The following is a 26,405-nucleotide window of genomic DNA, read 5'->3' on the forward strand; positions in this document are numbered from 1 at the left end:
CCAGTTAGGGCTGAACTAAATTCTTTAACTCACACAAATTGCGGGAGCACCTACCTTGTACCAGGTAATTGTATTGGTCTTGCAAGTCAGAGATGAATTAACTTGGATCCTTGACCCCAGGCAGCTTGATCCAAGAGGAGAGACAAACAGATGAGACAACCAAATGAGGTGAATGTCTGAGGGTCATGGGAAGACAGATGAGACTGGGAGGAGGGGACTTCACAGACTGAAAGACCTTTCTCCAGAACAACAGGATGAAGTTAGACTGGGCAGCCAGGATGGTATGGAAAAACTTGTGGAAAGTCAAGATACTCATTGGAACAACAATGAGTAACACTATTTCCTACTCCTAAAGTATTGCAATTAGTCATCTCCTTTTGGGACTATACATATACCTCGGTCTCCAAGGTTGATTATGGAAATCTTTGCCCTAGTCTCCTTGCTCCGAGACGCTGGGGAAAAGTGGAAACGGTTGACATGCTGAGCTTTGATTTGTTTTCCCATCTGTCAGGAAATGCCCTTTTCATAGTAGGGTTCTAGTGACTTAATTATATTGTTTGTGGGATATTTAGAAATGCATGTCAAGGATGAATTTCTGGTGCAACACTGAAGGCACAGAATAAGATGTTCAAAGTCAAAGTGGAAGGTTGTTTTATTTTGTTTTTGCAGGGAAGGGTTTTATTGGTCTGATCTGCTGCCATAGTTGGGTCAAATTGTCAGAAAATTATTTTGTCCACCAGAGAAAGACAAGAAGAGCCTTTTGAGGAGCTACTCTAAAATTTTCTGTTGATTCTCTTAAGTATTTGGCTTGAGTAAGAAGTAGTTTCATTGCCAAGATAGGGTTGATGCTTTTGCAGTGTTGTAAAAGCTGACCAGGGGACTGGCATGAGCGGAGATAACCCACACAACTGGAAGAAGAGTTGCTAGAAATTGGGTCGTGGTTGCTTAGTCTAAATGTATTAGAAACAGAACAAAACAAAACTAACAGTATTGGTTTTAAAATGTATTTCCTGCCTACTTCTAAAACAGTGGTTCTCAACCTTGGCTGCACATTAGAATCGCCTGGGAATCTTTTTAAAATCCTGATTTCTGGGCCTCCATCCTCCGGAAATTCTGTTACTCATGTTTTGGCCCCACCCCATAACAAAGAAACAGAATTTCTGGAGGATGAGGCCCAGAAATCAGGATTTTAAAAAGATTCCCAGGTGATTCTAATATGCAGCCAAGGTTGAGAACCACTGTTCTAAAAGGACTAAAAGGTCTTTAAAAAGACATGACCATAACATGACCATTAAAATGCAGAACCAAACAAATACCTCACAGAACGTTTTGTGTAGAAGCAACTGTGTGTGTATGTGTATGTGTGTTTTACCAAGGTATATAGCAGTAATATTTTTATTGTTTTGGGGCATACATTTTAGGTGAAAAATTCTGGGAAATCTAAGTGAAAAAAGAAATGCCCAGCAACTTTTATTAACTGATGAAAAAGGAAAACAGGCCAGCCTGTCAGGAGACATGTTCCTTAATATATTTATTATGAAGATTTTTATAGTACAGAATTGAATAGTATAATTTTCCATTACTTCAGTAAGTTTTCCAGCCAACGGCAAGCTCTAGTTGGTAAGAGAGTTTGCTTGTTTGTTTGTTTTACATTGAATAAAATCTTATACTGAGGTGAAGGCATTTTTTTTTTTTAATTGAAGAATAGTTTATTGATTTTTAGAGAGAGAGGAAGGGAGAAAGGAGAGCACAACATCGATTGGCTGCCTCCTGCATGCCCGCCTCTGGGGATCGAGCCCTCAACCTGGGCATGTACCCTGTCTGGGAATCGAACTAGCAACCTTTCCATGCATGGTACAATGCCCAACTAACTGAGCCACACTGGCCAGGGCAGATGAAGGCATTTGTTTTATATGGGGATATTGCTAAGGAAACCAGGTTTGTAGTTTTCTGTTACGATTGATGCAAGGAAAAATTTTAGTAAGTGGATGTATATTACCTTGTTTAGATCAGTGTTTTACAACTTGTGTGTTCATAAGAACTGCCTGGGGCTCTTGTTAAAATATAGATTCCATTGTCTGCCGATCCCAGATTTACTGAACCAAAGTTTCTAGCAAGGGGCCTGGGTGTATATTTAACAAATGCACTGGGTGATTTCTTATGGTCAAGCAAGTTTAGGCAGCACTGCTATAGGTGTTTTCCCCTGGCTGTTGTCGGGCTTCGTAGCAGTCATTATGAACATACATTTTGATGGGAGCCTGATGCAATAGCATTAACAGTGAGCCCCAGCAAAACCAGCTTAATTAGCTGGTCTGAAACCATAATGTCCTTTCCCTTTTCCAAGTCCTGGTGCTTCAGGATGCTGCCCATCAGGTCCCTCCAGGTGCCTTCTCATCCGTTTCGCCATTGAACCTTGTAGCGTCTCTGTGTGGTGGGCAGGACAAGTATAAGGCCATATTTCATTGATTCGGTGATGTGCATCTTCCCACAATTTTTCTTCTCTAAATTGGTATGCATTTTAGAATCGATGATGTATAAATGTGATGACACCTTTTTCCTGTCTTAGTGATTTAGGAAATAATGATGCATCTGTATAGTCGAAGGTGCTGAAGATTTGATGAACTGTGGTTGCTCCTTTTACAGATGAGGCATCCAGGGGATATGACTAGAAACTCATTACTAATTGGAGGAGCCCAGTCTCAGACCCAGCTCTCTGTCTAGTTATTTATAGCTGAGTAACCAAGTACCTCAAACCTTAGTGGCTTAAAATAACATTAAGTATTATCACACAGTGTCTTGGAGCCAGGCATTTGGGAGTGACTTAGCTGGGGGGTTCTGGCTTGGAGGGTTCTTCATGAAGTTGTAGATAAGGTGTTGGCATGGCCTTTAGTCATCCGAAAGCTTGACTAGGGCTGGTGGTTTCATTGACAGGCTGACTTCCATGGCTGGCAAGTTGTTGCTGGTGTCAGTGGGAGGGATTCCCCAGTTCATCCCCATGTGGGCCTCTTCACACGTTCTTGAAAGTGCCCACAGCAGAGTGACTGGCTTCCCCCAGAGCAAGTGATCCCAGGGACCAAGGCAGGAAAACATTGCAATGCCTTTTTAAAAAATTGTATTTTTTCAATTGCAGTTTAAATTTAATTTTATTTTGTGTTAGTTTTAGGTGTACATGACAGTTGTTAGACAATCATATCCTTTACAAAGTGTTCCCCTCAACATTTCCAGTATCCACCTGGCACCATATATAGTTGTTACAATATGATTGACTATATTATCTATGTTGTACTTTACATCCCCATGACTATTTTTTGACTACCAAAATTTCTAGTTCTCAGTCCCTTCACCTTTTCAGCCATCTCTCAACTACCCTCCCCTCTGGCTACCACCAGTCTGTTTTTGTATCTGTGAGTTTCTTTTTATTTTGTATGTTCACTTATTTTGCTCTTTAGATCCCATATATAAGTGAAATCATATAGTATTTGTCTTTCTCTGACTTATTTCACTTAGCATAAGAACCTCTGGGTCCATTCATGCTGTTGCAAATGGTAAGATTTCATTTTTTATATCTGAGTAATATTCCATTATATATATGTACCACAACTTTTTTATCCACTTGTCTATTGATGAACACTTGGATTGCTTCCATGTGTTGGCTATTATAAATAACTAGAGGCCCTACATTCATTGCACTCGGGGGAGGGTCCCCTCAGCCCGTTCTGTACCCTTTAGCAATCTGGGAGCCCTCAGGGCCTGTGGGGAGCGGGCCTAAGCCGTCAGTCGGACATTCTTAGCGCTGCTGTGGAGGCGGGGAGACTCCCACCACCACTGCTGCACTTGCCAGCTGTCAGCCTGGCTGTGGCTGAGCAGAGCTCCCCCTGTGGTAGCACACTGACTACCAGGGGCCAGCTCCTGCATTGAGCATCTGCCCCCTGGTAGTCAGTGCACTTCATACCTACTGGTCATTCCTCAGTTCGGTCGATTTGCATATTACCCTCTTCTTATATAGGATTCTTGCAAATTAAATCCCACAGTAAAATGTCTTGCTCTCAGTAATATAAAATCTTTCCAAATGGAATGAAATAGCTAAGACTCCTGTGCAAACTGACTTTATGAACACACTTAGATGAGAAAAATAGGGATGGATCCAATGTCAACTACACTATTTTATGGAGAAGAGATCATAAAATTCCCTTAGTCAACAGTTCCTAGCCTATAAAACTATGGGCTCATTTTAGGAAAACAGTTGTCAGATTTGCTTTTATTCCTATAAAAAGAGGCTTTTTTGGTAATAGAATATCTGCTAGTCAGGGAAAGGGTCTTCTTGTCTGAGCTCTGCAACTTACTAGTCAAGTGACCTTGGTTTCAAATTACATAAACTTTCTCAGCTATGATTTCTTCATCCAAAAATAGAGGAATTGTAGGAGATGACTCCTGAGGGTCTCTGGCTCACCTTTCTCTTTCCCCAGCTCCTAGGAAAGTGCCTGGTACTACAGGGTGCCTGATAACTGCTCAAAGAATTATGACACATGATACTGAGTGACTGTGATTTTTTCTGTCTTTTGCATTTTCATAGCGTAGCAACTATTGGCACATAAGGCGCACAGTGCACTTTCATTGAAGAGGAAGTGATTTATTTTTAGTAGTAATAATGATTTTCAGATAATGTAATTCAAATTGTGGGTAATCTAGAGTAAAAATTTAAAATAAATTAGTTCGAATGAATAGGTAAGAAAATCAAATAATTGTGACTTGCCCTTTCCTGATCTTTACTCAAGAGCCCAGCCATGTGGTTTCTGGTTCATTGCCTTCCAAGGGGATTTTTTTTTTTCTCACACAGAAGAGCTTCCCAAGTGAGCTCCAATCTGGAGATCTCCACATGGACAAATCAGTGAGGAAGTGAGGTCTCCGGTTGCTCAATGATTTCAGGGTTAATAATACAAGTGTCAGACCAAGAAGGAAGCTCTCCTACCACAACACAGGGAAGAGATAGCGTTTACGATGTTCTGTTTCCCTCCAGGAGAGGAGGGACTCCTGTGGCATTGGAGAAAGCCCCCCACTGATCAGCCCAACCAGAGAACCTTTGAGCCCTCAGGTGGACGCAGCCTAGCCTAGGGGGTTGTGAAGAGAAACACTAATTTACAGTGCCTTTGCAGACACATGGGTTTCTTTATATGTCTTGATTTCTTGATATAACATATGGAACATCTTTGGCTGTCAATCTTTTAGACAAACAGAGTTTCCCTAATAATGACCAACTGATTTGCAGATATAAGTTGAGGACCTCAGCACAAAACCATTAATCTTGCTGTGTATGTTATGTAAGAGCAGCATATTTTTGGACTAAACTCTTTTTATGTATCCAACTGCTGCTTGTCATTCAAAGTCCGGCTCTCTGGTCAACCTCCTCTATAAAGCTTTCCCTAACTGAAAATGACTTTCTCCCCTTTTAGAACCCTACTCTCTCTGGTGGTCCTGAACATTTCTTCCTTCTGTTACAGTCACTTGGGCCTGAGTTTTTATTCTTCCACTAGAGGCCCGGTGCACAAAAATTTGTGCACTCAGGGGGGTCCCTCAGCCTGGCCTGTGCCCTCTCACAGTCTGGGACCCCTCGGGGGATGTCCACCTGCTGGCTTAGGCCCGTTCCCTGGGGGATCAGGCCTAAGCTGGCAGTCAGACATCCCTCTGGCAGCCCGGGAACCTTGGGGGATGTCCACTTGCCAGCAGGGAGCAGGCCTAAGCTGCAGTCAGACATCCTTAGCGCTGCTGAGGAGACAGGAGAAACTCCCGCCACCACCACTGTGCTGGCAGCCATCAGCCTGGCTTGTGGCTGAGCAGAGCTACCCCTGTGGGAGCGCACTGACCACCAGAGGGCAGTTCCTGCATTGAGCATCTGCCCCCTGGTGGTCAGTGTGTGTCATAGTGACCAGTCATTCCCAATTGTTCTGCTGTTAGGGTCAATTTGCATATTACCCTTTTATTATATAGGATAGAGGCCTGGTGCACGGGTGGGGGCCAGCTGGTTTGCTCTGAAGGGTATCCTGGATCAGGGTGGGGGGTCCCACTGGGGTGCCTGGCCAGCCTGGGTGAAGGGCCGAGGGCTGTTTTCAAGCTGGCCAAACCCCCTTCAGGGTGGGGGGGGTCCTGCTGCGGTGCCTGGCCAGCCTGGGTGAGGGGCTGATGGCCGTTTTCAGGCTGGCCACGCCCCCCAGTGACCCAAGCTCCCAGCCTCTCCTTTTGGGCTGGAAGCAGGTATCTGGGATTTATTTATCTTCTATAATTGAAACTTTGTAGCCTTGAGCGGAGCCCAGGGCCGGCCAGGGAAGGCGGGAAACTTGGCTTCCTCCATCGCCGGTGGCAACACAAGCCTCCTGCTCGCTCCAGCTCTGTGGCTGCCGCCATCTTAGTTGGGTTAATTTGCATACTCGCTCCTGGGCATGGCTTGTGGGTATAGTGGAGTGGCGGAGTGATGGTTAATTTGCATGTTTCTCTTTTATTAGTGTAGATGCTGCAGTGAATATAGGGGTGCATATATCCTTCCTAATAAGTGTTTTGGGTTTCTTCAGAAATATACACCCAGATGTGGAACCACTGGGTCATAAGACAGCTCATTTTTTGAGGAACTTCCATACTGTTATCCATAGTGGCTGCACCAATCTGCAATCTCACCAACGGTGCACGAGGGTTCCCTTTTATCCATACCTTCTCCAGCACTTATTGTTTGTTGAAATATTGATGATAGCCATTCTGACAGGTGTAAGGATATTCCACTGTGGTTACAACAGCAAAAGAACAAACAATCCAATTAATAAATGGGCAGAGGACCTGAATAGATGCTTCTCTGAAGAGGACATACAGATGGCCAATCGATATATGAAAAGGTGCTCAATATCAGTGATCATTAGAAAAATATAATACCTTTTATGGCCAGACTTGAGAAGCCTCACATTATCACTTCTACACATTTGATTTGCCACATAGACCACCCTGACTCAGTGTACAAGGGCACCAGTATCAGAAAGTGAGGATTATTGGGGGCTGGCTGTTTCCTTCCCACCACACTGCTTTTCCAATACAGTTTTATCTGGAGCTTGGCCATCTCATACCCTTAGGTCAAGTTCTTTTTTTTTTTTTAGTCCTCACCTGAGGATACTTTTCCCATTGATTTTAGAGATTATGGAAGGGTGGGGGGTGGAGGGTGGAAAGAGAGGAAGGGAGAGAAAGAGGGAGAAGGAGAAGGAGAGGGAGAAAAACATCAATGGGAAAGAGACACGTTAATGGGTTGCCTCTCACATGCGCCCCGACTGGGCCAGGATGGAACCTGCAACCCAGATATGTGCCCTTGACCGGGAATCAAACCCATGACCCTTCATTGCAAGTGCCAACACTAACCACTGATCCACACCAGGCAGGGCCAAGTTCTTAAAATGCATGAATGCAAAGTCTGGGATTTCTATCCCATTCTAACACTTTTGAAACTTTATTGTGCCCACAAATTCCCAGACTCTGATTCAGGAGGTCCACAATGCAGTCTAAGGTCAGGACACAAGCTCCCATATGATGCTCTTGCTTCTGGTCAGTGATCAACACTTGGAGCAACAAAATGAACAGAGGCAGCAGGCCTCCAGCAGCACACTCTGCAGAGCTGCACTGCAACCAAGTTCTCTCTCCTCAAGGGGTACTTGCCTCCCCCTTTTATTGTGGCAGAGAGAGAACTGGTTTGGGGAGAAGGAACTAGGGAGCCCAGCCTACTTCACTAGTTGGTTAAGGGAAAAAGAGGTTATAGCAGAGAAGAGTCCATGCATTATTAGGCAGGCAGCCGCTGCAGCTGGCAGCCTCTTCACAGGGAAGGTCAGGTTTCAGACAGCAACAGCTGGGTGCTCAAAATGGGGAGGTAATTAGCTTGCAGGGGGTGGGGGTGGGATGGAACACAAACAGCGCTTAAAATGAAACGTGTCAATGCATTATTCAGAGCTCATTGACATCAGTGGATTCCCCATCCGCCTTTCTTGCCTTTCTCCTTTTTCCCCTCTTACATGCACTCTCTCTCTCTCTCTCTCTCTCTCTCTCTCTCTCACACACACACACACACACACACACACACAAGCACTCAGAACTCTAAACCCACAAACCCATAGATGCTGCCACACTTTAAGCTGCATGGCTGAGATCTAGAGGGCTGGCCCTGGCACTGCCTTTCTTCTGCCCCTGCCCTGTGTCTTCCTTCACACCAATTAAGAGAGGGACATATTGGACTGTAAGGTACACACGAAAGAAACTAAGTCCTTTTTGTTATTTTCTCTTTTTCTCTGCAACACACACACATAATGTACACATTACAAATAAATAGAACAATGAATACAGCAACATAATATGTGCTGAGCGGGGACTCCTGAACCCTGTGAAATTAGCTGGAAAACAAGGTGAGGTCTCCGCTGTGGAACACAGGGAACTTCATTTGCTCATTCTAGTGGTTGTTAGGGCCCTTGGGAAGGGGATCAAATTGATCACCTCCCGCTTCTTTCTCAGCCACGCCAGTCTACAACTGTAGAAGCTAAAAGGGCTGTTTACTGAATAGGTACTACATGCCAAGCGGATACATGCATCGTTTACCCTCCAACAACCTGAGAGTAAGGACATCATTACTTCCAATTTGCAGAGGAGGAAGCCAAGTCTGTGAGAGGGAAAGCACTTACCTTACACAACTAGTAGGTGGTAGTTTTGCAGTCCATCTCAAACAGTTGTAACCTAAAGCTGGTACAGTGGGGCCTTGACTTACGAGTGTCCCGACTAACGAGTTTTTCGAAATAACAAGCCGTCTCTCGGCAGATTTTTTGCTTTGAGTTGCGAGCTAAAATTCGGGTTATGAGCCAGCTTCAGATACCCCACCGCTAGTTGGCACGGCGAACATCACAGTGAATGCCACAACATCAGCCCAGCATCACTCGTGATTTGACATACGAGTAATTTGAGTTACGAGCTCCGTCACGGAACGAATTAAACTCGTAAGTCAAGGCCCCACTGTATTTAGTGTGTACCAAGCAAGCTGTCCAGAGAAGGGAAAAGAGAATAATGAGACAATCAAATCTGGGGGGACGGGGGCGGGGGGCTCTCTCAACATGGAGTGCAGGCACTTACTTTGTATCTGTCGTCCTGCTGGCGGAGGGGACGGAGATGCATTTCATGGGGCCTTTGCTCCGGAAGAGCCTACACATTAATGTGACATTGACAGGAATTAGTTATTATCTGAGCCTCCCCATTAAATATCAACCAGTGGGATGTTCCCACTATCGCGGCTGGGAATGCAAAATTATACAGCCACTTTGGGAAACAGTGTGGCAATTTATAAGAAAGTTAAACACATATCACACACTTAACAAATGGCACAGCTGCGGTACTCCTGAGTATTTAACTGGAAAAAAAAAAGGAATTTATGTTCACACACAAAGGCCTGTGTACAAATGTTGATAACAGTTATTCATATTAGCCAAAGAACTAGCAACAACCCAGTTAGTGAGTAGATAAGCAAATTGTGTCACACTGATACAATGGGATACTGTTCCGCAATAAGAAATGGCAAGCTATTAATTTGATGAATTCAGCGACATGGATGAACCTTAAAAGTATCATGCTAAGTGAAAGACACCAGTCATGAAATGTTACATACTCTTTTATTTTTATGCTGTTCAGAAAACAGAAAAATTATAGGTGTCAGAAATCAGAACAGAGGGTGCCTGGGACCTGCGTAGGCAAAAGGGCATGAGAACATTTTGGGGTGTTGGAAATCTTCTTTGCCTTACTTGTGGCTGTAGTTATACAACTGTGTTCCTTTGTCAAACTCAAACTGTATCTTTAAAAGGGTGAATTTTATTGTATGTAAGTAAAAAATCAGGACTTTAAAATATGTATCAACGAGTTCAAACCCACCATTTTCCAGATCGGGAAGTGACCTGCTACAGTAGGTGTGAGTCCGGAGTACAGGTTTGGCCCCAGTCCTGAGGCAGAAGGGAGCCGAAACCTTGACCTCCTGCCTTGGTCCACCTCACATCCCAGATAGGACTGATCCTCCATCTCAGTGCGGCTTTGTGGGTGACTTTTTAAAACTCACTGCGCTGTACTGCTCATCACACTGTTGACCTGCAGTTGGCTAGTGGGCGTCTAATTAGAAAATAAAGTAAATTTGCAGTCAGCCAGAATCCGAAGAACAAAAAACTCCAGTAAGGAACATCTATGTCCATATTCCAGTCTCCTTTCTTTTGAGAAGAGGAATAAAGGCAAAACACTACCATTAATTTATTCAGAAGAGTGCCTTGTTGGACACTGCCACCCAGTTTAGAAAGAACAAAATGACATCAACTTCTTGTCTCAGAAAGCAGGCTAGAGTTAAGGTGCACCAGACCTGCTTGTAGTTTCCAAATCTTTTACTATCTGACTTCGAGTCCTTATGTAGCCGCTTAACTTCTCTGTAAGACAGTGACAGTTCCTGCCTCCCAGGGTTTTTGTGAGGTTCAAAACAGAGATTGGGAAATAGAGCACTTAGCTCACCTAAGATAGACTTCTCTGGGATGTTCAGCGCTGGGCTGCACTTCACATGCCTCATCTACACCTTAACAGTCATTATCTCCGCTGTGGAGCCATCAAGCCCAGGCTGAGGAATCCGTCAGAGAGGAAGCCAGCCAGGGCCTTGGGCTGTGTGTATAGTTCAGTAAATGATTGTGGACCTGAATCTATAAAGTAATCGGTTGGGGAGGTTGTAAGAATTGAAATTCTGTCTCATAATGAGAGAGAGAGCCTTGTTTCAGTTTTGTTCATTTATTTTATTATTTTTATATTTTTTGCTTCTAAGGAAAGAATGGAAAAACAATTGAAGCCAAAATTAGAGTCCTGAGTGAGTGCCATACTCCAGGTTGAAGAGATGGTGTCCTCTCCAATCACATCTTCACTCAGCCTCCTCTCTCCTTTTCCAGAAAAAAAAAATACCCCACGGATCCAAGAGAACTTGTGCTACTTCGGGCCCAGCTAACCCAGAGAGCCAGGGAGACTCCCCACTGCCCCCCAGCAGGCGACTCTGGGGACACGCTCTGTAATCTCAAACCCTGTCTGCCTTCTGAGATTTAGAGGCCAGTTTAACACTAACTGAAATCGGGTGGATTTTATGAAACTTAACCAAGTAAGTTTTCTTCCATTTTCCCTTGAAAATATTTCTTACTCCATCACATAGCCAGTAGAAGCCTGTATTTACAAAACATTAGCTAGTTTTAATAATCCAAGACACCTGGCAAATATCAATTGGCAAACTTACCAAAGACAATAGAATTGGTTTCTATACCGTGTATTGAAATCCCTTCATTACACACCACTTGTGCCTGGGCTCAGTTTTGCTTTCCTAACCGTTGTCTTCTAATGTGAAGTGGCCAGTGAGACTCACAGATTCTACTGCATCCTGTCAGGCACTGGGTGCAAGTTTATGTCATGCCCTCGTACTCAAAGGGCATAATTTAGGCTGAAAGTAAGCATGCTAGGTTCCAATGTGTAGAGAACTGGATAAACGTTAAAGCGCTATATGGCAGGGGAAGCACACAGGTTTAGGTGCCAGAGATTTCTCTATTGCCCGGGACAGAATTATTATCCTCTTAAATAGCTTGGAGCCTGAGGACTGAAAAACTGGAGTCAAGGCTAGTGGTCAAAGTGAGCCTTTAAAAACAGTCTCCCAATACCTAGCCCGGAGCTGTTTCCATTGGCCCACACCTCCTTTCCTTTGTGTAGGTTATTTAATAAATTCATTTCACAGCCCGCAGAGCACAGTAGGAAACAATGCAATTACTGAACCAACCGGAGGAACACAGCTGCCAGCATCTTGTGATTCAGAATTGTCCAAACACTTCCATGTGGGGGTGGGACTGATACAACTTGCTGATTCAACAGTTGACATTGACAAATTGGAGTTTCATTTCCTCAGCCTTCTGTTGGAGGTGCTAATGAGCACTGCGAGGCTGCAGAAACACAGGCGGGAGAGAGACAGGGAGACTCCTTATCTACATGCTAACTAATTGAGCCTGGGTGATGGCAGACTTGACACCCTAGGTAATAGGTGGACACATTTGAAGCACTAATGAAGGCCAAATAAAATCAACACTGTGAACAGTTTAAGTTCCACTTGCGGATTATGTGGGCCGCTATCTTCATCTATTAGAGAGAATGTTTGCTTTTCCTAATATTCTTTTATATGTTTCCTGAAACATTCTTTTATATGTCATGGGGCACTATGCCAAGATTCCTTGGTTTCTGGATAATGGGGGGTAGGGGGGTAGGGGTTGGACCAGGTGATTTCTGAGGTCTCTTCCTGGCTCCATTTCTTGACTTGTGCCTGCAACGAATTGCATGCCCCTTTCTCCTCACACACATTGATCCAGACCTCCGTTTTCCCATTCATCTCCTCATTCATTCAGTAAGCGTTTTGGATGCTTACTCTGTGCCAGACTCTGTGCTAGGAAGTAGAAATAAAATAGGGAATAGGCCAGAACACCACCAGACCCTTACTCTCAAGGGTTTACTTTCTAATAGGGAGACTGTTAAGTAAGTAGTGAATCAGGGACATGTTAGGAGGGAGCCCCCACTAGTATGAAAGCTCATAGGAGAACCCCTACGTCAGACATACTCAAGGAAAGTGCCTCAATGATTTCACATTTTAAGTTGCTCCTTCAAATAAGAAGGTGAAGATTGGGAGGAAGATGGACTGTGCTCTGTGCGCCTCCCAGGATGTCGAGCACCTTTTCTGTGTAGAGCAGAATGTGCTAGAACACGGGCTGTGCTTGGTGCGGAGAGAAGGAATGATGTTTGGAGAAGGGATGATAAAAGACTAACGCTCAAAGTGCTGACATTATAAAAGGTTAAAAATTTAAAATGAAAACTTTAAGAAGATATTTTATAATTTCCTCCTTAGTCTGCAGACCACAATTGAAGCCAAGCACACCTTTATGAACATCAGCTAGTTTCATCAGATCGTTAGAGCTGAAAGGTATTTTGTGTCTATATTTATCATTTCACACATGAGGCAGCTGATGCTCAGAAAAGTTCATTCTTTTTTTCAGAAGTCAGATAATTGGCAGAACCAGCTCTAGAATCCCACCCACATTCTCAGATACCTTCTTTCAAAGTTCAGCCTATGCCATCACCTCCTTTCCGCTTTCTCTCATACTTGCTCTTTCTCTCTTATTTCCTAACAAAACCCAACTTTAAACTTTTCCTCATTTAAAAAAGTAACGTGAATTTTTTGCCAAAATATTTGAGGTCTTACTACACCTTCCAACATTCTTTCGTCATTTTTTCTTTCTTCATCCGGCCAATGAGCCTTAGACTTTTACAACGAGGGCCTTAGGCACTGGGAGCATTGTTCCTGTCTTCAGAGAGCTTGCAGTCTAAGGGAGGAGATGGATGGCAAGTCTTAAAGAATGTCAAGTTCTCCCTTTGGGATTGAAGTCCCTCCATGATCTGACCCTAGTCCTGTCCAGGGTTCTCTTGGGAAAGCTGGACATAGTGCCAACACAAGAGATTGCTGCTTACATTGACAGAGTTCTCACAGAGACAACTTCCTACTGAACATATACCAGCATAGGGAGGAGGTGCAGTGATTTTTATGGTCTTTTGCCCCAAAGGTTATTAGGCTGTCCACACGATATCCTTTTCCTAGTAGTATTTTTGTTATGTTTTGGCATAGGAGCCAACTAGTATTTCCAAGATTTTTATGTTTTCTCATCCTTTCGATCTGTCAATTTTATTAAAAAACAAATCTTATTTGAATAAGACAGGTTGGCATGAGGACTGGTCTTTTAAAACTAACCTTTTACTTATGCAAATGTGTACCTAGTGCCCAAGCCAGCCAGCAGCAATCTTTTTCCTGTCTGTCCAGCTCTCAGTCAGAAGAGTGGACTTATCTTGGAGAATGTGCTTTGTTGAGTTGGGAGTAGATAGACTCAGGAATTCTCCAGCTGCCAGACATTTCAGAGATTCTCAGATGTTTGTTTACTCGGCGTTTTTAAAGCAAATTGGATCCATTTTTGTATGGCATTCACTAGAATTAAACCTGTTTAAACATATTTTCTTTACAGGTAATCTTGACTTTCTTTTAAATGTGTTTGCTTAAAAAATGTGTTTGCCTAAAGCCATCTATAAATAAGCCACTATAGCTCAGAATATTCAGTGTGAAAATATGTATAAAAATGCAAACTCAACTTTGAGTGAATACTATACTGGCTTATAAAGGTGTCCAGATGACTTCGATCATATTATATTTTCATATTCTATCATATCTGTAGTGGAAACTGTAGAAAGTGAATGTCATCTGATTGCTGGCATTAATATAATGACCAGGCTGTCCCGTAAAGGATTTATGTTTGTACATTTATAGCTCATCCCGCCACCCCGACACTTGGCTCTTAGACCCCAGATTATCAGAGCACTGGGGGGTTAAGACTTAGGAGACCTTGAGCTAGTCATGGCTCTGACACTCACTAGCTTTGTGGGTTTTAGCATTGTGTTCTCATCTACAGAGTGTAGCGGGTAGACTAGATGTTTTAAGGACCCGTGCACTTTTGAGACAGGTGAATTGCATCATAGACTATTTCCTTCCATTTTGCACACAGAAAATCAAAAGCCATATAGGATATGTGACCTGCTTATGGCCACAAAGAGACTCACCATCTCAAAAGTAATAGCTCAAGCTCTTTTAAATGTTTAGGGCCTCCCCATGCCTTTGGATCTCATGCAGGGTCCCTCACTGTCACTCTGGTATTGAACTTTATGGTTTGGGAAGCCCAGTCATTTACATTTGCTGTTACATCTGTTAGGGATAACTTCTGGGTAGATATTTAAAAGACGTGAGAGTAATAAAGTTAGATGATACGATCCCATTTTAATAATGAATTCTGTCCCACAATGTCAATCAAAATTGGTGTCTTAAATGAACTTATATTACCTTTTCTATTGAATCTCATTTTGGGGAGAAACCAAAAATTACAGTGAAACACGAGAAGTCACTCTCCAGGGTGCTTCAGGCTTTCCTCTTCAACTACGTTTAGAAACAACTTCTATTAGGAATGAACATGGTTCCCACACCCCGTTCTCCTTTGGATTAATACTATTAAGCTTGTTTGTGGCTCTTATAATTAGCTTGTGACTTTCTGTGAATAATGTCTATTGATAGCCACACATTTAGGAATATCGTGGATATATAGGGTGGGGCAAATTTAGGTTTATAGTTGTTTGTGTGGGAAATAATACAATAATTAATAAATAAGAATACAAAATAAACTCTGTTGTGTGTACTAACAACTGTCTACTTTTGCCCCACCCTGTATATTTGATTGCTTAGAAGCAGATCACATATTTCCATGTAAAACATCCTGAATCATTTGTAGGTTCACAGGTGCCACTTTAACTCAACTTGCAGCTCAACTGTAATACTTGTCTTATTAGCTTGTGTTTGGGGAGTAGGAGTCTACATAGGAGGAAGGAAGAGAACTGAGCACCGTTTTTGAAATTAACATATCATCTCCTTGGCACTGCCTGTCCTCTAACCTCTAACCTCTGTCCTCTGGACCTCCGAGCACTCCTATGTCCCACTGCGGTCCTTTGTTAATCTATAAATCAGTCCAACCTCCCATTCCGGCAGGGCAGCTGGTCTCCACTGTGGTGAGAATAGGATGTCCCCTGGTGACTGAACACATTTATACGAAGGAGGAAATGGAAATTAGAACCTTAACTCCCAAGAAGCGATTTCCGTTATCTTTTTTTGAATTGTGAAAATGAACCTGATGGGTAGAATTTCAGGCACAAGGAAAGGGGAAAGACAGAAGATTCAGGCCTGAAAATGTCTCCAGGTCCAGTTCTCCTTGTCTACTCTGTATTTGCCAGCTTTTTTTCATTTCCTCTTTAAAAGCTGCAGTCACATTGCCATCTCCCAGGGAGAGTGAAGTTGTGGGGATGATGGGAGAAATGGGGGAAAGCAGACATGGACCGTTTTCACCACTTACCTGTGTGAAGTGTTTGTAAGTCAGCTCTGTCTTTTGAGTCAGGTATCTGGGTCCAAAGATCAGATCCACAGACTGTTTAACTTTGGCAAGTTTTTAACCTCAGAGTCTCCATTTCTTCACAGTACTCAGGGGCATCATGAAAATGAAAGACAATTCATACAAAACCCTTGGACCACAGTAGATGCTCAGTAAATAGGTTATGCTATTAAGAGGCCAGGAATGGTTGGATAGTAGCGTTAGCAATATCTGGAAGGCAGCAGCATCCAAGAGCATTTTCTAATAAATGATAGGTACAGTGTTATTTGAAGGATGGATGTCAGAGTTTTCTGTGTGTTTTGCATAGATTTCTGGGAATAGAAAACAGGTGGTGAAGCTGCATGATGTACAGTAGGTCCTCGGGTACGTCGGAGATCCGTTCTTACAGCGCGACCTAACGTGATTTTCGTTGTAAGTCGGAACCCACCTACATAAGCACCTACGTCACTCACATGGAGCACATACACAGCAGTAATGAAGTGAAACAGTAAAAAAAAATTAAAAGAAAGATAACAATTCCTGACCTTTACTTGTGGCAAATAAATAATAAAAAACATAAAGCACATATGTGCATACGTCAAAATGACGGAACTTTTCTTTTTTTATATATATAAATAAATGGGAGATGGCGACGTAACCACGAAACGACGTATGTCGAGTCCCGGGTAACCCGAGGACTGCCTGTAGGCACCTCCAGATGTGTGCAGATGAAGCCAGCTGAGCTGCTCTGAGGTGGGTGGGGCCTTTGCAGAGAGAGCCGGGCAGGATGCTGGAGGAGGGTTGCAAACCCAGCCAGTAGTCACCGGGAGGTTGGCATTTTCATCAGCAGTCATCCATAGTGGGTCTGAGGCAAGAATCAATACCAGAAGGAGAAGGTGACAAATCATTCATTGCCCAGAGACTGGCTATAAATCCAGTGCCTGTTATTTTCTGTGTAACCACTTTAAAGAAACTTGCACAGGCACCCATTCCCTGCAACACAGAGCCTCACCTCAGGACTTCCAAAGGTCCTTTGGGAAGATCTACAATTACCTAAGTGTTGTTAGTTGTTCTTTTCAGGAGAGTGAAAGATGTACCCTGTTCCATTCTGTAAGCTATAAGCGTAAGCTATATCAGCATTCATACGGTCTTTCCCTCCCATCTGTTCTTCAGTTCTCATGGCTTTTAGAGAAATAATTTGCCTGGAGGTCTGCTTGCCTCTGCATGTGTCGTAGGCATGTGCTTTACACCCGTTAGCTCTGGCTTACTACAAACTCACTCTTAGTACATCTCCCCCTCACTGCAGAAATACACTCTTTTTCTCTTTTTCTGTATAGCCTCTTGACAATCAGAAAGAACATGAAAGACTGTCTAGTCCAGTGACTTTCATCTCATGGCACACATAAACTAATTACTCAAATTCTGCGGCACACCAAAAAATATATTTTTGCTGGCCTGACAAAAATAGGTATGATTTTGATTCATTCACAGCAGACGGCTATAGTTGTATTGGCTATTGTCCTTTCTTTATTTAACAATCTAAGGGAAAAGAGGTCCGTGCCCCTGACTGCTGCACACGGGTTGAAAATTGCTGGTCTTGTCCAGCCACTCCTGGTAGTGAGGCAGTGGCCAGGAGTGGGGAGGTGGTGCCCTTTCAGGGAGCACCAGGACCGGGCCCGGGTGTCCTGCTTCAAGTTCACAGCTCCTGGGACTCCACCGCTCCTCCCCAGAGCATGGGCTGCAGACCTGAGGCTCTGCTCCCCAAGTGCCTGCACCTCCACAGGCTCCTGAGCTGCTGGAATGTCTGGAAAGGGGGAGAGATAAGCAAATGAGCCAGAGGGTTGACACAAGGTGAGCCTTTTTAGACAGCGTTGGAATGATTAGAGCCGGGAGTTGGGGACCCCACAGCGGCGTTCTGTAGAGAGTAGATCTTTTGTAAGCACTGATTTATTTTTCCGCTGAAGGCCAGCCTCAGGCGGAATTGGGAAATAGCCAGCTAGCTGTGATGCAGTGATTTTCGAACCTTTTCCCCTCCCTTTTAAAACTGTCAGCCACTTACCTTAAATAGAAGCATCAGAGGAAGCCCAAGATGTAAAAGGAATAAAGGTGATTGGGGTGGGGTGGAAGGCACAGTCTCCTTAGCTTCTCACCTGCCCACACCCTCCACTCATTGCAGGGCTCTCAGGGAGGCTGGGCCCTTGGTACTTGTTGGGAAGCCACTGTTGCAGTGAAAAGCCAGTATCTGGAGCTCAGATCAGCCTGTTAGTTACCTTAGGCAAATCCTGAAACCACGGAGCCTGACTTTCTTTTCATGTCAATTGAGGATAAAGCCTCGCATGGAAAGGTTTTTGCATGTAAATATTGATATAACAGACAATATACTTGGTTCATAGCAGACACTGTAAATGTTGACTCCCACCTCTCTTTTTATCTTTTTTTTCCTTCTCCCCTTTCTGTGCCCTTTCCCTTAGATGTCCTCTTTCTCTTCAGGAGCCCAGCGACCTCTGGCTCTAGCACTCTCCAGGGCTCAGCTCTCCAGGAAAACCACAAGTCGCTTACAGTGTCTGCTCAGGGCAGGCTGTCCTTCCCCAGCCTGTCTGAGTTGCAGTTAGACCAGAGCTGGCTTGAACAATTGACATTCAAAGGAATTGCCCAGAGGGACTTCACAATCAGTAATCATTCCCTTTCTGACCAGCAGGCTGACTTCTGTCCTTGGTTGAGACTAGTCTAGGCCTTTATGTAACAGTACAGATTTCACATTCCTGAACAGCGCACACATTCCTTCCTCATGTTCTGTGAAATCACCTTGTTAATGTAAAAACATTCAAACCTGTAAAGAATTGTTGTGAGTTTATTTGAGCCAAACTGTCGACAATTGCCGGGAAGCAGCTCCGGAATGGCGGTTTTTCACCTTGTTTTATGCATTACAATCCAAGGAGGAGATGTAAGTGGGTTACATGAAATCCATTGGTGGTAGATTAACCTCTGGGATTGAATAAAAAGTAAAATCATAGACACTTCTTTTACTTAGGTAGGTACAGGATAGTTAAGAGTCAACAATTACCATGATAACAATAACAATGAAGGAATTTGTGGTATCTGTCCTGACGCCCAGGGCATATGGTTGTGTCCTGAGGGATCCGGAAAAAAGGGAAGTTACAAGTTATCCTGACATTTCAATGATATGTTATCTTAGGTGCAAAAAGACAATAGGTTCAGTTAAGGTGAAGATTGACCTTATCAGGGAAGATACTACCAGGATGTGACTACCCACCTTAGCTGCTTTTAGTTAAAGTTTAATTTCAGACCCTCCTTTGTGGTTACTTAGGTCTTTGAGTTTGCAGACTGCCATGCAGGCCTTCCCTGAGCTTGTCAGGTCAGCATGTGGCCCTTTTCGTCCACAGCTTTTTAAAAACAACAGGGACTGTGGGGAAAATAGGTGATGAGCAAATCACTCAAAACCCATTTGAAGTAATCCTGTTATTTGCAGATTTTTAATATTTCTTACAACTTTTGTGATATACTATGTTAGTACAGTTTTGGTAATATTATTAAACTTAAAATCCTTTTGTTCTTGAAATATTTATGTATAGTGCATAGTACACTAGTATATGTAAGATCATTTTTCTTGAATAATTGGTGTTTATTGCATGTAACATCATAATTAAAATGGTTTTTTTGAGATATTAATGTTTATTGCATGTAACATTATTATATTTAGGATCTTTTTTTGAGGTATTAAGGTTTGCATGTAACATTATTATATTTAAAATCGTTTTTCTTGAAATTTAAAAAAAAAAACTGAGGAAAAAAAAAAACAAGTTACCCTGACATTCCACAGCTATGTTATCTTAGATACAAAAAGACAATAGGCTCAGTAAAGATTGAGTTGACCTTTGTCAGGGAAGATACTGGCCCTAGGGCGTGACTAACCATTATAAATGGCTTTTGATGAAAGGTTTTAATTTCAGACCATCCTTTGTGGTTACTTTAGGTCACTGAGTTTACAAGGCCGCCACACAGGCCTTCCCTGAGTTAGTCAGGTTAGCATGTGGCCTCTTTTCATCCACAACTGACACTTCTTTTATTGTGCTGACATAATTGTACCATTTGCCAGTCTGTACAAGCCAGTTCACAGTACAACGTCACATTCTATATCGGGACAGTCAGTGGCCTAACCCCCAGATAGAGAGGACACAGGTGAGTTAGGCTCCCTCCCTGACCTCAGAAAACGATAGGAATGTCTGTAATTCAAGTCACACTGTAAATCCCATAAAATATCAGGTGTCCCATTTTGGGGGGTTAGAGGTAAAAGATTTAGGAGGAGAATTGGCAGGATTTCACCAGGCAAGGATGAAAGGTAGAAAGAAAAGAGTGAGCCAAGGCTGGGAACCAGAAAGCACAGGACATATTTGGGGAGCCAGCATAGTTTGGGGGCTTCACTGTGGGGATGGAGCCACGGAGGGGCATGTAAAATAAGGGTTGAAATGGTGGTTGGCTCAGAGTGTGGGATGAGGGCACCATCAAAGGATTCTGAGCAGGCGAGTGATGTAATGAGAGTCATGCTTTAGGAAGCTCCTTTGGCAGCTTATGCTGGTGAAGATGGTGAGGAGTAGAGTCCAATTAGGAGGTGTTGTAGATGTCCCTGTGTGAGATGTGAGGGCCTGAGCTCAACTGTGACAATGATACACAGTGGCAGCGGGGTGTGTGGGGAGGAACACTGTGCAGCAGACATTATAGAGACAGAATCTCAAGCATTTATCAACTGAGTGGGTGGCCTAGGGCTCTGGTAGTGCCTTTCTCGAGATGACAGGTTTACTGTTTTTGCTTATGACAGCCAATATGGAGCTTGGTTTTGGAATGTTTAAGAGCTCATACTGAAGGCCAGCAGGGCCCACAGCACATTTGTGTGAGAAATGCTCACCTGTTCCAATTCAGATAACAGTCTTGGAGACAGAAATATGGCGAAACGAGACTTTAATATGTTCTCGAGAGCAGAATGTGGGGCAGCGAACAAGCCTATTTATTCAGTCCCTTATCTGGTTCCTCATTGGCTGAGTACTATGGGGCCACCTGTTTCCTCATAGGTCACCTAGGAATTGCTGTCTCCCATTGGGCCATTTAAAAAATTTGGCTGAGGCCTTTCTAGCTGCCTCCACCTTCCCCTGTCCAGCTGGGGCAGGCACCTTGGGGGTTTTCACCATGATTCTGGCCCACGCCCACAGTTCTTTGTTCCTATGTCCTCTTCCCTCCTCCCTACATTCTGCTTGCCGGGGAAATTCAGCAAATTCCATCAAAAGCCAACCATGCTGGAGATGGATCACAGAGGTCCATTTCCTACACTTGGATTCTGTGATTGGTCTTTACTGAAATGTGGACAATCCTTTGACCCTGGGGTTACTGCTGGGTGATCCATGCAAACAGGTTGCCCTCAGTTCTGGGAGGGGAGAGAGGGTGTTCCCTCTACTGACAGACCTGCCACCTGAGCCCCCATTCCTGGTCATGTCCTGATCATAGCACCATAGCATTTTTAAATTGGAAACACCTGATAAATCATCTTATCTCTGAACCCTCTGCTAGATGTAAAACTATGGCCCCCACAAAAGGTCAAGTGTGTGTGCAGGGTAGGTAGTGGCAGAACCCAGACTAGAAACTAGGAAGGACTGTCACTTCTGATCTTCAGAAAATATTTTAAGTAATTCTGTTTATATTAGAGTTATCGAGAGAGACGGGACCAACGGGACAAAAAGGAGATTTATTATGAGCATCAGCTCTTGCTATTATGGAGGCTGAGAAGGCCCACTATCTGCTGTCTGCAGGCTGGAGACCCAGGAAAGCTGGTGGTGTCATCAGTCTGAGTCCACAGGCCAGGGAGCCAGGGGAGCCAGTGGTGTGAGTCCCAGTCTGAGGGCAAGAGAGATGAGGAGATGAGAGGACCCAGCTCAAGCAGCGAGCTAGGGGAAAAAAAGGGGGGTTGGGAGGGAGGATGAATTTGAATTCCTATTCCTCTGCCTTTTTGTTTTATTCAGGCCCTCAAGCAATTGGCTGATGCCCACCTGTTCTGGAGAGGGCAGTCTACTGAGTCCACAGATTCAAATGCTAGTATCGCCCAGAAACACCCTTCCAGACACAGCCATGAATACTTGGCCAGAAATCTGGGCACCCTGATGCAGAAAGTTGATAACTCACATGAACTCTCATAGGCTATTTGGAATTGTTGGTCATGATACTTTGTTTTTACAGAGCATTTTCTAAGTTTTCAAAGTTTTAATGGACCTATTTCTTCTTTTGACCCCCATGTGACCTCATTGGTAGACAGACATTGCTCCTCTCTACAGGTGAGCAAATGGAGGCGTGACAGGTGTGACCTTCGCTGCCACGCGGTGAATACGTGGGAGAAGATCAGGACCAGAGCCTAGGTTTCTTTTCTCATTATGATTCCAGTTCTTTCCCACAGCTGCACTGTGGATTCTGCGCTGTGGCAAACCAGTGGTTCTCAAAGTGCGGTCCTGAACCAGCAGCATCAGAGTCACCTGGAAACGGTCAGAAATGCAGGTTCCCAGGCCCACCCAGACCCACTGAACCAGACACTGGGGGCTGAGGCCTGGCACTCTGTGCTTTAACAATTTCTCTGGTAATTCTGCATGCTAGTTAGAGAACCACTGTGGTAACGGGGTGGATTCTGTTCACTGTTCGGGGTTTCACTCCATTTTGCTCATATATCAAATTGATCAGAGAACAGGGACGATGGTATTCTAAACTGACCATGAAAATCTGCCTTTTACTCTTCTTCCTCTTTTCCTTCCTCACCCTCTCCCTCTCCTTGTCACTCGCACCAGCCAGCTACTTTGTGGTAACCTTTCATTAAAGTGTATCCTGTCCCTTACGAAGCTGGCAGAGTAGCCAAGTACTCGCACTCATTCAGCCCACATTGCTTGACACTTACGGGGGCGGGGGGGGGGGGTGTACTAAAAACAAAGGAGGGAGGGAGGTGGTTGGATAGATAAACACTAGACTATTTCTTTTTTTAAAAAAAAATATATTTTATTGATGTTTTACATAGAGGAAGGGAGAGGCAGAGGGATCGAGAGTTAGAAACATTGATGAGAGAGAAACATCGATTCAGCTGCCTCCTGCAACCTCCTACTGGGAATGTGCCCACAACCAAGGTACATACATGCCCTTGACTGGAATCAAACCTGGGACCCTTCAGTCCTCAGGCCAACGTTCTATCCACTGAGCCAAACCGGTTAGGGTAGACTATTTCTTAAAAAACAAAAACAAAAAAGTCACAGGCCCAAGTAGCAACATTAAAAACCAGTGTTACTGATTCACCTACAGATGTGTGAACAGAATGCTATTTTCCGGAAAGTACGTTTTCTCAACATCTGTAAAGTTTCGGCAACTGTATTGGTAGCTTTATGGACCTGTCTCAGTCACATCTCATACTAGCCTTGTGAAAGAGGTAGTATTGTCGTAATTTTTTTTAAATGAGGAAACTAAGGTTTCAAAAAAATCAACTTATCAAAATGTCATATAGCTAAACATCATGCAGCTAGGTTTCACATTCAAGCTTTTCTGGATCCTAAATGCATAATCTCTCCATCACATTATCCACATTATCGCTTAGGATTTCTTTTTTTTCTCTATGCCTTTTTTAATCCCAAAGCTATGGAATTTTATCAATGGTTATATGACATCCACCTTCCAATAGGATTGCTGCAAACATCGTGCGGGCATTTGAGTTTCATCAGTGAGAAGCACTGTTTCTGAAACCCAAATTCATTTCTGACTTACTTTGAAAACATGTCAGTAAGATTAGGTATGAATTTAAAAATATGTATTCAGCCCTCGCTGGTTTGGCTCAGTGTATAGAGCCTCGGTCTTCGGACTGAAGGGTCTTGGGTTTTGATTCCAGTCAAGGGCATGTACTTAGGTTGCAGGCTTGCTCCCTGCCCCTGGTCGCAGTGCGTGCAGGAGGGAACTAACCTGTGTTTCTCTCTGTGTGTGTGTCTCTCCCGCTCCTTTCCACTCTCTCTAAACACCAATGGAAAAATATCCTCAGGTGAGGATTAACAACCAAAAAACATGTATTCAACCTTCAGGCCCTTTTCCTCTCTTTACTTTTTTGGATAGAGCGTGCTCAGTCACTGAAAAGAAAAACTAGGAAGGCATGACCTCTAGTGGACTCACTGAAAACTTTGCTTTGGTTTTGTTGGAGGGTTTCTCTCTGAACACCCTTCCCCTGTTTTAATGGAATTATTGAATTTTTCATCTGAACGTTACTCTCATGACCAGACTTGGGGCTGTGCACAAATGCCACTTTTTTCACGACCTTAAAAATGGGATTCCTGCATCTCAAATTCACACTGCACTTGTGTTTGAGTCCTTTAATGACCTTTCTCACAAGTGCCATCTTTTAACAGAATGCTTATTAGTTAGTCTTTTTCTCACCCAACTGTAAAACCTAATCTGACTGAATTTTTGGAAGGGACTGTTTGAACATGGGTGTCTGTATTTAATCCATCGTGCCTAGGTTCACTTCCAGGCAATTGATAGCTTTGGAAATTGTATACTTCTATTCAAACTGTGTGATCTTTGGTTTCAAGGACTGGGCTGTGGTTGTGCCCATCACCACAGGTTTATTGCTTGACTGCCAAGTCCGCCCCACAGCTGATACGCACTGACCCACACATGTGCTCCCAGGGGAGGGCTGGTGGGTGCCAGGAGCCCTTAAGGATTCTTGATTGATTATACAATTGCTTTGTCCAAGCTTAAGATGGAAAAGAAGACAAAAATCAGCCACTATCTTCTGGGTGGAGGGAGATAGAAGGTGTGAAAAAAAATATCTGGAGCAAAAAATAGATCTTTTTCATTCAAAGCAAAATAAATAGCTGGGGAGTGGGGATATTAATCTGTCTCCCGTTGTGAGGAATGAGAGATGGCATATCTTTCCTGAATCTCAATTACTGTCATGGTTCCAAAAGTTCTGCCAAAGTTGTCTTTCCTGAGTTGAAGAACATGTAATCTCAGCTCTTGAAAATTTTAGAGATTTACTGTACAGTGAAGCCCTTTCTCTAATTTGACAGCTTTGTCTTTCTTGAGTCCACGCAGTTATTAAACTTCTGCTTTGAAACTGAGGGAAGGAGCAGACGGTCTCAGTTTTTAAACACATTCATGTTGCTGGTTTAAAACACACATGTCTTCTTAGAAATGATACTTGGGTCCTTCTGGGGTGGGCTATGGGACCTATGTTTTCCCCAGGCCCCTTGGTTAGAGATCCCTGGATATAAGCAGGTGGAGTGGAAAGAACCCTGGATTGGGGATCAGAATTTTGGATTCTTTTCTTAGCACCTGGGCTAGGTGATATGCTGTGTATGTGTCACCTTTGGCTTTTGGGCTTTGGCAACCTGGTCTGGACCATGACATTTGGAGTACATAACCTTGAAAGTCAGTTCTGGCTCCAGTAACCCATGACTCATTCATGTTTTGTGGAGGGAATAAACTTCATCCACGGGAGTCCGAGAGTTACAGAATGGGCAACTGATTCAAACAGCATCCTTCAACGCTGTAAAGTTAAAAAGAATAACTAGGTACCGTTTTAGTACACAGTTTCTGGCTAGGATATTGAGTTCCCATTTTTACCCCAATCCTCTGATTCTTGGTCCATGTTTTGATGGTTGGAGGAAAAGTAGGAGTAAGAAGCCATCTCTCAAAATAACCACTTTCCCACTTCAGCATTAAGAGACTTTCTCTTTGACTTTTCTTACTGTGCAGGTGTGAGTTTAAAAACACTGCAACAATTAGCCCCTCTTTCAAATGCTGTACTCACGCTTTTAAACTGCAAATTTCAACTTCCCCACGGGGCTTTGATTGGTTTGTTTTTAAGTCTGGTTTCTTTTGATGTGAACATTTTCAAGCTCAAACAATAAAGTGCTTTTGTGGCTCAGGAGTAGAGCCTGTTCTTCATTGGTCTCTCAGGCTTTCAGTACTTTTTTCCGTGTCTGTTTTCCTAGGAAACACTTATTTGATCCCTTAGTCCTTCCTTTCATTTTGAGTATGGTTGTAGTTGTATTGACGGGAAATTTTATGGGGGATGTTTCAGCTTCATACAATGGAAAACTTTATGACTTCTTAACAGAGTTATTTCTTGAAATAGCAGACTTATTGGATGTTACTACTTTGTTGTTTGGATATTTGATTGAGGATATTAGTGTTTGAAATAACATTTATTTAAATCAAGATAAAGACAATATAGGTTATCATTATTAATATACTAGAGGCCTGTTGCACGAAGATTCGCGCAATAGGCCTTCCTTCCCCTGGTTGCCAGCACCGGTTTTCCTCCGGCACCCGGGACCC

General features: G+C 43.5%; 1 protein-coding gene and 1 long non-coding RNA gene across 2 annotated transcripts in view; both read left to right on the top strand.

Moving 5' to 3' along the window:
• Positions 1-26,405, top strand: part of MB21D2 (Mab-21 domain containing 2) — a 117,017-nt gene that overhangs the window by 76,789 nt on the left and 13,823 nt on the right.
• On the top strand, positions 10,848-18,876 carry LOC106696370. The gene is made up of 2 exons (XR_001347292.2): positions 10,848-11,167; positions 18,515-18,876. It is a non-coding gene; the product is annotated as an uncharacterized LOC106696370 (long non-coding RNA).

The sequence above is a fragment of the Myotis lucifugus genome, unplaced genomic scaffold, assembly GCF_000147115.1.
Source record: "Myotis lucifugus unplaced genomic scaffold, Myoluc2.0 scaffold_14, whole genome shotgun sequence".
NCBI classification, from domain to species: domain Eukaryota; kingdom Metazoa; phylum Chordata; class Mammalia; order Chiroptera; family Vespertilionidae; genus Myotis; species Myotis lucifugus.